This window comes from Eschrichtius robustus, chromosome 13, assembly GCF_028021215.1.
Source record: "Eschrichtius robustus isolate mEscRob2 chromosome 13, mEscRob2.pri, whole genome shotgun sequence".
Lineage (NCBI taxonomy): Eukaryota > Metazoa > Chordata > Mammalia > Artiodactyla > Eschrichtiidae > Eschrichtius > Eschrichtius robustus.
This window is the reverse complement of record NC_090836.1, coordinates 23,177,160-23,189,994: the sequence shown is the minus strand read 5'-3', so window position 1 is coordinate 23,189,994 and position 12,835 is coordinate 23,177,160.

The following is a 12,835-nucleotide window of genomic DNA, read 5'->3' as shown; positions in this document are numbered from 1 at the left end:
CTAAAGAAACTGCCTAGACAATTACACATACATTCACAGCTATACACACCCTATATAGAACATGTGTGTGTGTGTGTGTGTATCATCAAGTTACTATTCCTATTAGAAGGAGAAATAAGGGAATATTTATCAAACATGATCCATGTTATTATAATAGATTTTAATCAGAGCAAAAGTCAATTTGTGTTCCCTTAAATAGCATGGTTAAAGCCTCCAAAATGAGAAATATTAGCTTGGAATCTCTTTGTCAGCAATGAGCAATTTGTGTTGTCTAGTCTGCAAGTCTCAAAGGTCAATTATTTGATTTCCAAGTCTTAACCTCGTTTATCAGTGGTAGTTTATAAACTTGGTGTAACGATTTGTGAGCTGATGTCATGCTTACAGCAGGGTGTTTTGGAAATGGTCCAAATGGGAATTCATTTTCTTTTTTTTTTTTTTTCCTTCCTTCTTTTTTTTTTTTGGCCATGCTGCATGGCATGCAGGATCTTAGCTCCCCAGCCTGGGATCAAACCCATGCCCCCTGAAGTGGAAGTGCAAAGTCTTAGCCACTGGACCACCAGGGAAGTCCCGGGAATTCATTTTCGATGGAGGAAGGGAGAGGCATGGAATTAAGGCAATACTTGGCTCCATCATCTGGGAAAATTGGGGGGGTTTGGAAGTACAGTGTGTCTTGTCATTAAGTGGAAGACCCACTGATCTCATGTCAGAGTGTGTTTGATTTTAAAGATCTATGTTCGCAGAGAGCACATACAGGATGGACATGCTTAGAAGGACAGGAATCTTGTTTAATTCACTGGCGTTTCCTCAGTGCTCAGAATGGTTCTTGGTGGATGGTGGACTCTCAGAAAATTTTTGTTGAATGAATAGTCAATACTTACACCGCATACAAGGGAGAAAGGACAAATCAATAGGTGTTCAATTATCAACCAACCCAGGGCACTCTGGGTAATAATGTCACAGCTCAGACTTAGCCACAGAGCCTGTTGGGTCACAGCAAAATGAAAGAGGATTGAGAGAGAAACAAGGAGTCAGAAGAATAAGGACAGAGGGGACAACCAAACCAGCTTGGGAAACCATCTGTGGTTCAGGGCCAGTTTGGGTTGGGTTTGGGCAAGTTGGTCCAGTCTGGAGGAGAGGGAATGACAGCGTGAGTCCCAGTGACAGGTTAGAATCAAAGTCAGGTGGATGGAGAACATTCCAGTCCTAGCAGAACCTAGTCAGTGGCTGAAGATACGAGAGAAAGGATTTAGTCTTATAGGAGAGGGATCTGGAAAGAGCTAAGAAGGGTGAAAGGATCCAAACACCAGCAAAGTACTAGACTGCAGGACAGTGGAATGGAGATCCACCCAAACTTACTGGGCTGACCTGGCAGATGACTGGGGAAGGCTGATATCTGGTGGGTCCACATGGATGTCCAAGGTGCCTGGTTTTCTAGGTCATTTTCTAATCCTGAAGGTTCACCAACTGATGGGCAAGGGCTCATATTGTAGGCAGGGCTGAACCTACAGGTAAAGGGAAGCAGATCAGCCCCTCACTGTGTGCTTCCATGGTATCCTCAACATGCTTTGGGGTAACGCTCATCACACTTGCAATTCCTTCAATGACTTGTGTTTCTTCCTGGTGCAAGGGGCTGTTTTACTTTTATTATCACTGCACGCACAGCACCAATACTTGGCACATAGTAGGCACAAAATATGAGTAAAAGAAAGAGCCAGGGCCTCTCTACAGAAGAGGCTTGGGAAAGCAGAGACAGACTCTGAGACTTGGCAGACTTACATCCCGGTAGTATTTCTCACCCCCTCCACCTCTTACGTCCTTGCAATGGTCAGACTGGCATCGAGAAGAAGGAAGGAGACTAGTCATGGCCAGCCTTGCACAGTAAAGCTCAACAAGGCAGCCCAGAATGTATATATATCTATGTTTTGGGTTAGCCAAAAAGTTAGTTCGGGTTTTTCCGAAAGATGTAAGATGTTACAGAAAAACTCACACGAACATTTTGGCCAATCCAATATAACTGAGTCATTTTGCTGTACTGTAGAGACTGGCACAGCACTGTAACTCAACTATACTTCAATAAACAAACAAAACAAAACAAAACAAACAAACGAGGCACCCTGGCCACACTGCCCCTTTTTTCCTGAGCAGCCCCAGATTTTCTGTTGCAGTTATATACTTTGCTCTTTAAAGAATGTATTTTCATGCCAGTATTTTCTTCTACTTTACAGCAGAGAGCTAGTAAGACAGTATGAGTTTCAAGGAGAGGAAAGGTGAGGAGCAGAGAGAGGAAAGAGAGAAAGAAAAGGGAGAAATTGCTAAGGAGAAGCAAATTGGAAATCTCTGAGCTATTTTCCATATTTCAAGAAACAAATAAAATCACAAAATCTCCAACTTAAAGACTGCTGAGACTAAAATATCAAATTGCTTAGCGTTTGATTTAAATTATATCAACTAAGTTAATCTCTCTGGGTATATCATGCCAATTAGAAGTATCCTTTGAGAATTCTATATGAAAGTGATTTGTAATAATGGAAAACAGAAACATTGTTACTTAATAAATACAATTTTGTAGACAAAGTTTTTTCACCTATAGGATGAACGGAGGAAGATGTAATTAAATACATGGGGTCCTAGAGTACTCTTATATGGTTTTGGGAAACAAGACATTCATCGATGTGCCTGACTGAAAGATATTGCTCAAGAGCCACATGTTGAATTAATAAACAGATATCTAGGTTGTAGGCTTAAAAAAAAAAGAAGAAGAAAAGAAAAGGAAGAAATTAGGATACTCTAGTACCACTTGCGCCAGGACAGGATAGGGATTGCTGATGGCCCACCTCCTAGTTACTGCCCCCATCCTACCTACTCCTGACTTCCACTCTCCCAAAACACTGCAGCTGCAGCAAACTGCAACCTCGGGAGAGCCATCCCAGAGACAGCGGGAGCCCTGCCCACCGCATCCCAGCACAGCACCCACCTTTGTTCTGAGCGCCTGACTTCCCGTACCATATACACTGCAGTTCTGCTCTCCTGTGGTTACTTGACCTTTCAGGGCTTTTTTTCTTTGTAGCATAAGCATCTCAATCAGTGAGACAGAGCTGGAAGGTCATACACTCTACAATGCCTCTGAAACCAAAGCTAATAAATAGCTGAAAAATGGGTGAATGGTGGGAAAGAAAGACTCTGTGTGTGTCTATGTGAGATTTTAAACTAACGGGAAAATCATTGTAAATAGAATTCCAACAGGAAAAATCCTATCCAACAGGAAATTGTAAATAGTCCTAAGAAATAGCAAAGAACATAAACTGTTTGCGGAAAAAACTGAGGGATGACATCATCACCTCTAAAAGGACTTGGTGTCTGAAAAAAAAATAAACTGACCCATGAAGCAAAGAGATAACAGGACCATATCTGGAATGTGGGATTCTTTGCCCCATATTTTCATAGCAAGTTAAAAAAAAAAAAAGGATTTCAAGCATGATTCTAAGAGGGAGGAGGGAAAAAACAAACAAACCAAGTGAACATGCAGCTTCTATTCTAGTGGAGTGACAAGTAATAAACCAATAAACAACACAGTATATAATACAGTGGCATGTAATAATAAGCACTCTAAAGAAAATGAAGTGATGGAATGCTTTTTTACATAGGATAGTAAGGAAAGGCCTTTATGAGGAGATGGTATTTGACAAAGATCTGAATGGAGTGAGGACACAAATAGTGTGGCTATCTAGGGAGAAGAGTATTCTAGGCAAAGGAAATAGCATATGCAAATGTCCTGAGGCAGGCACATGCTTGGGGAGCTCCCAAGAGAGCAGGAAGGCAAGTGTGACTCAAGAGGTGTAAGGAAAAAAGGTAGGAAATGAGATCAGAGAAGTAGGCAGGGGCCGGACCATACAGAGTCTTGTAGGCGTGATGAAGACTTTGGATTTTCTTTAAGATTAGCTGTAAGCCCCTGGAGAGGGTTGAAGAGTGAAGTGACATTATCTGACTTATGTGTAGAAGGATTGCAAGGGTGAGAATGAGAGCACGGAGAGTTGTTGGGTGACAATCATCCAGATATGAGATGATGGTGCCTTAGGCTGGGTAGTAAGAAGACACTGTATTTGAAGGGAGACATTATAATAGCCTTGTTGTCAGGTTGGTCACAAGGTGTGAGAGAAAGAGGAAGCATGGAAGTATTTGTTCTGAGCAACTTGGGAGAATGGTGTCACCATTCACTGAGGTGAGCATCATTGAGGAAAGAGCCATTGGGGGAGGGGAGGTGTTGAAAAGTTTGGTCTTGACTGGTTAAGAAGATGTGAGATATATATATGTAATGGAATATTACTCAGTCACAAAAAAGAATGAAATAATGCTATGTGCAACAACATGGATGGACCTAGAGATTGTCATACTAAGTGAAGTAAGTCAGACAGAGAAAGACAAATATCACGTGATATCACTTATATGTGGAATCTAAAAAATAATACAAATGAATCTATATACAAAACAGAAACAGACACACAGACATAGATAACAAACAAAGGTGGGGGGAGGGATAAATTAGGAGTATGGGATTAACAGATACGATTACTATACATAAAATAGATAAGCAACAAGGATTTACTGTATAGCACAGGGAGCTACATTCAACATCTTACAATGGAAAATAATCTGAAAAAAACATATATATAACTGAATCACTTTGCTGTACACCTGAAACTAACACAATATTGTAAATCAACTATACTTCAATAAAAAATTTTGGTCTTGGATATGTCAATTTTGAAATACAAATTCGACATCCAAATTCAGCAGGCAGTAGCAATGAGATTTTATAGTGGAACATTAATAAAAATAGTGACTACAGCAAATATTTCTGCGACAGGTTCGAGGGCCTGTGTGGGGACAGCAGCAGGATAAAATAGGAGCCACCTCGCAGGCAAGGAGAACCGAAGGTGAAATGGTGGCCAGCAGTTCAGAGGCCCTCGTGCACTGGTGTCAGGCACGGCATTAGCCAGGCGACAGTGGCGGCATTTGGGCAGGTAAGGGAAGGGGATTTCTCAGTTGGGTACAAATAACTCCAGTGTCACACTTGTTTTCACCCTGTCTATAGATTCTGAGACCGAGGGTGTGAGGCAAAAATAAATCACTTAGTATTTCTAAGCCTCTTATTTTTATCTGTAAAGTAAGAAAGATAGACTAATAATACTAATAAGAAAGAATAATTATTGAATATTTTTCTATATGCTGGACCCTGTACTAATTATTTTACAAGGACTGTCTCCTTTAAATGTCACAATAACCCAGAAGACAGATGTCATTTTACAGACAAGGAAACTGAGATTTAAAGAAGTCAAGGAACTCTCCCAGGGTCACATAGCTTGTAAGCAGTTAACGGACAGAGACCAGGATTGAAATCCAGATAGTCTGACTCTAGAGCCTGCTGAACAGTTTGACATTCAGCTCTCATGCCCTCTTAACATAGGATAAAAATGCCACCTCACATAGGTGTTACATATGACAAAGCACCCCTGAGAAGCACCAGCATGTTTAATTCAGGGTGCCTAAGGTAGTAGTAGCTGGCCAGCCTCAAATGGTGTGGTGGGCTGAATGGTGCCCTTCTCTCCCCACTGCCTCCTCCCCATGACCATTAGGATGTCCATGTCATAATCTCTGGAACCTATGGCTGCTACATTATATGGCTAAAGGGATTTTGCAGATGTGATTAGATTGGGGATCTTGAGATGGGGAGATTGTCCTGGATTATCCAAGTGGGCCTGAAGGCAATGTGAAGATGGAAGTAGAGGAAGATTGAGATTTAAAGATGCTATGCTGGGACTTCCCTGGTGAACCAACGGTTAAGACTTTGCCTTCCAATGCAGTGGGTGCATGTTCGATCCCTGCTTGGGGAGCTAAGATCCCACATGCCTTGTGGCCAAAAAACCAAAACATAAAACAGAAACAATATTGTAATAAATTCAATAAAGACTTTAAAAATGGTCTACATCAAAAACACTCTTTTTTAAAAAAATAAATATGCTATGCTGCTGGCTTTAAAGATGAAGGAAAGGTCCATGAGCCAAGAAATGCAAGAAGGGACTTCCCTGATGGTCCAGTGGTAAAGAATCCACCTTCCAATGCAGGGGACGCACGTTTGATCCCTGGTCGGGGAACTAAGATACCACATACCGCGGAGCAGCTAAGCCTGCGCGCCACAACTACTGAGCTCGCGCACTTCAACAAGAGAGCCCGCGTGCCGCAAACTACAGGGCCCATGCGCCCTGGAGCCCACGCACCACAATTAGAGAAGAGAAAACCCCATGCACCACAACTAGAGAGAAGCCCAAGTGCCGCAACGAAGAGACCACGCCACAAGGAAAGATCCCACATGCCTCAACGAAGATTCCATGTGCTGCAACTAAAACCCAATGCAGGGGCTTCCCTGGTGGCGCAGTGGTTAAGAACCTGCCTGCCAATGCAGGGGACACGGGTTCGAGCCCTGGTCCGGGAAGATCCCACATGCCGCGGAGCAACTAAGCCCGTGTGCCACGACTACTGAGCCCATGTGCTGCAACTACTGAAGCCCACGCACCTAGAGCCCGTGCTCTGCAACAAGAGAAGCCACCGCAATGAGAAGCCCACTCACCGCAACTAGAGAAAGCCTGCGCACAGCAACGAAGACCCAACGCAGCCAAAAATAAAACTAAATAAAAATTAAATAAATTTTTTAAAAAAAACCAATCAATTAAAAAAAAAGACCCAATGCAACCAAAAAGAAAAAAAGGAATACAGCTCTAGGAGCTGGAAAAGGCAAGGAAATAGATTCTCCCCAAGAGCCTCCAGAAATGAACAGCCCTGCTGACACCTTGGCTTAGCCCACTGAAACCAATTTTGGACCTCTGGCCTCCAGAACTATGAGAGAATAAATCTGTGCTGTTTTTAAGCTGTCAAGTTGGTGGTAATTTGTTACAGCAGCCATAGGAAACTGATACAACAGGGCAGTGTGGCAGGCATGACAGCTATTGGCGAGGGTGATGTAGAATTGGTGAGGTGGTGAAAGTTCCTGGATGTCTTCAAGGGTAGGACAGTCTGTGAGAAAATGCTAAGAAGTAGCCTCAAGCTTGGGATGGATGTAATTTCTAACCAGCTCATAGAAGGCTGTGCTTCCAGAAAGGTCAGGAACTGGTTTCCCGCCATGAAAAGGTATGTTGAATCAAAGCAAGTTGTGCGCTGCCCAGACTTTCTTTAAGGTTAAGGACTGACACACCTGCACCAGGTGAGATTGGATCCCAGGCTTTGTGGGTGAGGAATGGCACCTTGGCTTAGCACCCAGGACCGTGCCTTGTACATAAAGGGGCTCCAGTAAAATTGTCCTTTGTTTTCTCCTGGACAGTGTGGCTCAAAAACAAGAAACACATAGACATACTGATACGTTCTCTTTCTAGATTTCTAAATAAAGCCCTGGGGAAAAAATGACACATAGGGAGTGGTTCTGATTCTAAGGAAATTCACGCCATTTTTCATGCATAGCCAGACTCATGAGCATTCTTCCCATAGAAGGAAAAAATGTCAGCATTAGCAAGAACAAGTTACCACTGTACCTGATTTATCGCTGGCTCTGGGGTAACTGCAAACATATTCCGTAATAATTTCATTTTAATCAACCATTGTGTGACTAATTTAAACACCAATACATTACCTTTATTTTTTGGAATTAAATTAAATTAATTAATTAAGTTATTTATTATTTTTGGCTACGTTGGGTCTTCGCTGCTGCATGTGGGCTTTCTCTAGTTGCGGCGAGCTGGGGCTACTCTTCGTTGCAGTGCGCGGGCTTCTCATTGCGGTGGCTTCCCTTGTTGCGGAGCACGGGCTCTAGGCACGTGGGCTCTAGAGTGCAGGCTCAGTAATTGTGGCATGCGGGCTTAGTTACTCCGCGGCATGTGGGATCTTCCCAGACCGGGGATCAAATCCATGTACCCTGCATTGGCAGGCGGATTCTTAACCACTGCACCACCAGGGAAGTCCCTACACTACCATTTTTAACAGGACTATCTAAATTTCCTAAAGTTGTTCCCTGTAAAGTCTGCTTGCCAAACACTGGGAATATTGCTGATTTTCTCCCAAGGAAAGCATCATTCACAGAATGGCATTGTATCATTTCAGAACTCCAAGGTTTTTAGAAAGCTTCAAGTACACTTGGTTTGAGTGACATTGAACTTAATGGGTTTTGGTACACAGTTATTAGAATTCACAAATTCAACCCCAGATACCTCATTTTTATTATTAATTTTTTCCTGATTATTAAAAACAGTGCATGTCATTGTAGAAAATTTAGGAATGCAGAAAAGTGTACAATAAGAAAATACAAATCAGCCATAACAGAACCACCTGGATACAGAACTATTAGCATCTCACTGAATTTTTTAATATATTTTATTTCAAGACAATTTTTAAATGTTTATATACTAATGTGTGTGTGTTTTCTTTTTACAACATTCAGAACATACTGAAAAACTACAAGCTGAATTTTTATTGTATCACAAACATTCTCCCAGGTCATTAAATATTCTTGAAGAAAATCTGAGTTTACTGGTTGTATCACATGGATTTACTATACTTATTAATGATTTTACATTATTGGATTTTAGATTGTTTTTCCAAGATTCAATTATGAGTCTTGTACTTAAATATTTGTGACAACTTCTAATCATTTCACTAGCTAAATTCTTAGAATTACTGGGTTAGAGGATAGTAATTTTTAAAGGTCCTGATACAGAAAGGTAATAACAGTTTATATTTCCACCAAACTTATACCCATTCTGAGTATTATCTTGTTTACATTAAAAACTAAGACTCAAGAACAAACAGAAAGACTCCAACAGTCATAAACATGCACATGTCAGATCGTAAGTAAATCTACCTTTCCTGAACAGACAACTGAAATTTCCGCCTGAACAGACAACTGGAATTTCTAGCAGAATTTCACATTTACAGGCAGTTTTAAAAAAGCAGTGTTTTCCTTCTTACTTCTTTTCTGGTGTGTGTGTGTGTGTGTGTGTGTGTATTTCCAATGAGTGTCTATAACTTTTATAATCAGGAAAACAAGTCCTAAGTTAAAAACCTGAGGATACTCAATAGTTGTACAAAGACTTGCTGAATTAGTACACCTATTTATATACATCTTTCAGTAATAGAACACAATCAGAATATTTGCTTTCCTTACATGTCAAATGGGATCCAGTGAAAGAAAGACTATTTTGTGTTTGTTATTTTTGTTTGTTTAGTTTACCAAAAAGATTTTTAACAGAAAGAAAACAATGCAACTGGAACAGTTAAAAGAGGCACTGCCTTAGATAGTGTTGCTTGAGTTTCTTTGCTCAGAATGGAAGGGAAAATGATCTTTTTCTATTAAAAATCCTAAAAGACTCCTTTGCCCCTCCACCTGCTCTTACCTCTTCTACCATCTCTTTTCTCCTCTACCCATCAGACTTTTGAAAGTTGTCTACATTTACCGGAAGCCTTCGCTTCCTCTGTCCCAATGGTTGGCTCTGTCCCAACCATTCCGCTAAAACATGATTTTCAAGAGCAATCAGTGACTTTCTATTGAGAAATCCATTGATTACATTTTGTCCTTATTTTAGTGGATCTTTCTGCTGAATGTATTGCTGGAGACTACTTCTTCCTTAAAATTCTCAACCCTTGGCTTTGGTGACACCATATTTTCCTGAGGCTTCTTAAGCCCTTCTAATCCTTTCTTCTTGGCCAACTTCCTAAGCTCCTCTTCCACTGCCCACTCCATAGGTCTCGATATTCTCTCATTTTCCCACTAGTTCTCTTCTCTTTTTGCTCTACGTATCCTCCCTGGCAGACCTCACACACTCTTGTAGTTGTAACAGATACCTGAATGCCAAGTCTCCCAAACCGATACCTCCCTAAAGCCTCAGACACACAAATCTGTCTGTTCAACTTATCCACTGAAATCTACCACCTCAGACACTGCCAGTGAATTGACTGAAATTGGTCTTTGACTGTGACTTTTCCTCCTTTGTTAATCGTATTGCTTTCTTTCACTTAACTTCATATTTCGATTTTCCCTTGCTCAATTTTTGATAATATGCCTGGGTGATTAGTTAGGATGATTTCTCAACATTATAAAATGCTGTGGAAAAATACACATATTTGGTATATGTGGTTTCCCAGTTTTCAGCGATACAATAATCATTTTTCATTAGGAAGATATACTTTTTCAAAGACTTGTCCAAAACCGTATCAGGTTGCCTTTTGGTGCAATAAGCAGGAATTTATTAAAGTGAAATATAAAGGCATGCTTGTGCTCATGTGCCTCTGACCAACATATCTTATTCAGGTTGGGTGGAGATTGGCTGTGTTTTCTAACTCAAGGAATGGACTTCTTATGAAAGGTCATCTGTCTAATGCATCCAGCCTTGTCAACTAAAAGTGCTAGCCATCTTATTTCTGTCTGTTTGAAGCACTCCAGCATACATAGCTCTAAGAGCTGATAAGATATTCCATGCTGTAAGACTCCAGTAGGATAAAAACTTCCCTCTATTCAGAACTGCTTTAAAAATTCTGACCTGTGAGAAAAAGAAGAAAAAATCCTGGACAACAGTAAATTCAACATCATGTAAGGTCTGAATGTTAATAATTCACTTTAATTATTTGCATACATTTAGCACATCATTTGACGACTTTCACATGCCTGCTACAGAACGCAGCATCCTTTTGCCTTCAAGCCAAGATACATTTGGATGTCTGTAGACCTACTCTTCACTTTTAGGAGGAAGAAGATTCTTTAGAATCCAGTCTATTCATGTGTGTGTAATAAACCATCTTTCCTAGTCTTCCTTTTATAGCCTATTAACATAAATGACCCCCACCCTTTATTACTATCCCCCTTCTAGGAGACATGTAGAGTTTCTCTCTTGAGTGAAGATCTCTACTCTAAGTTGGGAATTGACATTATTATGCATTTGGCAATGTTATTCATTCAGTCAGTCAATAAATTTTTTTGAACACTTGCTATGTTTCAGGCATTGTTCTGAGAACTTCAGATTTGGCCTTGAAACAAAGAGACAAGGTCTGTTCTCATAGACCTTAAATTTCTGGGGGGGGGGGGTATGATTTCAGTCAATTAAAAAATTGAGTGAACAAGATAATTTCAGGTATTGCTATGAAGAATATATAGCCCAGTAATGTGCTAGAGAGTGCGGTGGCAGGGGGGGCTACTTCAGATTTGATGCCAAGGGAAGGCTCTCTGAGCAGGGGGCCTACAAAGGTAAGCCACCCCTCCCACTCCCAGCCTAGTCTGACAAGGAGGGATTGAGAAAAACTAGCTGAACTTCCCTATGAAACACACTAAAAGGCTTTCTCAGTGACAGTGGGGATGGGAAGTAATCTTAGGAAGATTCTTTGATGTGAACTGATATTTTTTCTTCTTTTCCCACTTCTCCTGACTGGAGCCAGGACAGATGTCAGAGTCCTGGATTTCAGGAAGCAGGCACAGTGTATCTGTTTCCTAAGGCTGCCATCATAAATTACGACAAGCTGGAACAACGGAAATTTATTCTCTCACAGTTCTGAAGGCTAGAAGTCCAAAATCAAGTTGTTAGCAGGGCCATGTTCCCTCCAAAGACTGTAGGGAAGGATTCTTCTTTGCTTCTTCATAGCTTTTGGTGGTTGCCAGCAATCCTTGGTGTTCCCCTTGGCTTGCGGCAGCATGACTTTAATCTCTGCCTCAGTTTTCACATAGCCTTCTCCCCTGTATCTCCTCTGTGTCTGTTTTTATTAAAAACTAAATATCTTTAATAAAAGTTTCCCCTTTTTATAGATACCAGTCATTGGATTTAGGAGGACCTACCCTAACCCAATAGGACCTCATCTTAAATTGATCACATCTGCAAAACCCTACTCCAAATAATGCCGTATTCACAGGTTCTGGGTAGACATGAATTGCGGAGGAGGGGAAAGTATTCAACCCACAGCAGAGAGTGAGCTGGAACTGTCATCAGTGGGAGGAAACATACCCCAGTAACTTGATGTCATCCAGGGACTAAAGAAGAAGGAAAACTGCGGGGACCGCCTGAGAGGCTTGGTCTGTGGAGTCTTGGAACAATGTTATTTGGTGTATAATTTTAACTTTGCTTCCAGTGTCATCAATCCCTTCTGTCATCCTCAAGAATTGAGTTAGGTGTGGCTGGGCCTTTGGGCCTCGGTGGGAGGGCGCCGGGGCTTCACCTCCAAGGCGGGTCTCCGGGTAGAGGCCGGAGCATCTAGGCGGGTGCTGAAGGGCGGCGGGAGGTAGAGCGGGCACCACACATGACCCACACCCTCCGCCTTATCCCCCTCCAAGGAAGTGGGCCAGATCCTGGAGCCGCTAGCGCTTGCGGACTTCGGCAGCGGAGAGGCCGTGGCACGGCCGGAGAAAGCCATCGCGTTCGCCTACAGGCTCTGCGCCGTGGCCACGGACCGGGTGGGGCCCGTGCAGTCAGTCCTGGAAGATGGATGTCTGTGCTTAAGATCCGACAATGTGGTAGAAGGCAACTGTGCCGAAGAACTGCTACAAAACTCCCGTCGAGATGTGGAGGAGTATTTTGTGGCCCTCCCAGGTCGTATCTCTTGGCCAAAGCTAGATGAAAAAGAGCCCCTCTCACACTGCTGAGTACCTATTCTGTGAAGGGGTGCCCTATGAACACGTGCAAGTGCAACGACTATTTTGTTATTATGAACACGAATGTTCATTCCCGCCAGTCACCTGAAAAAAGTGATGGTTAGGGATCTTTTAGTAACTAACTCTTCTGAAGACAGAAATGGGAAAGATCTAGCCAAAACAAGG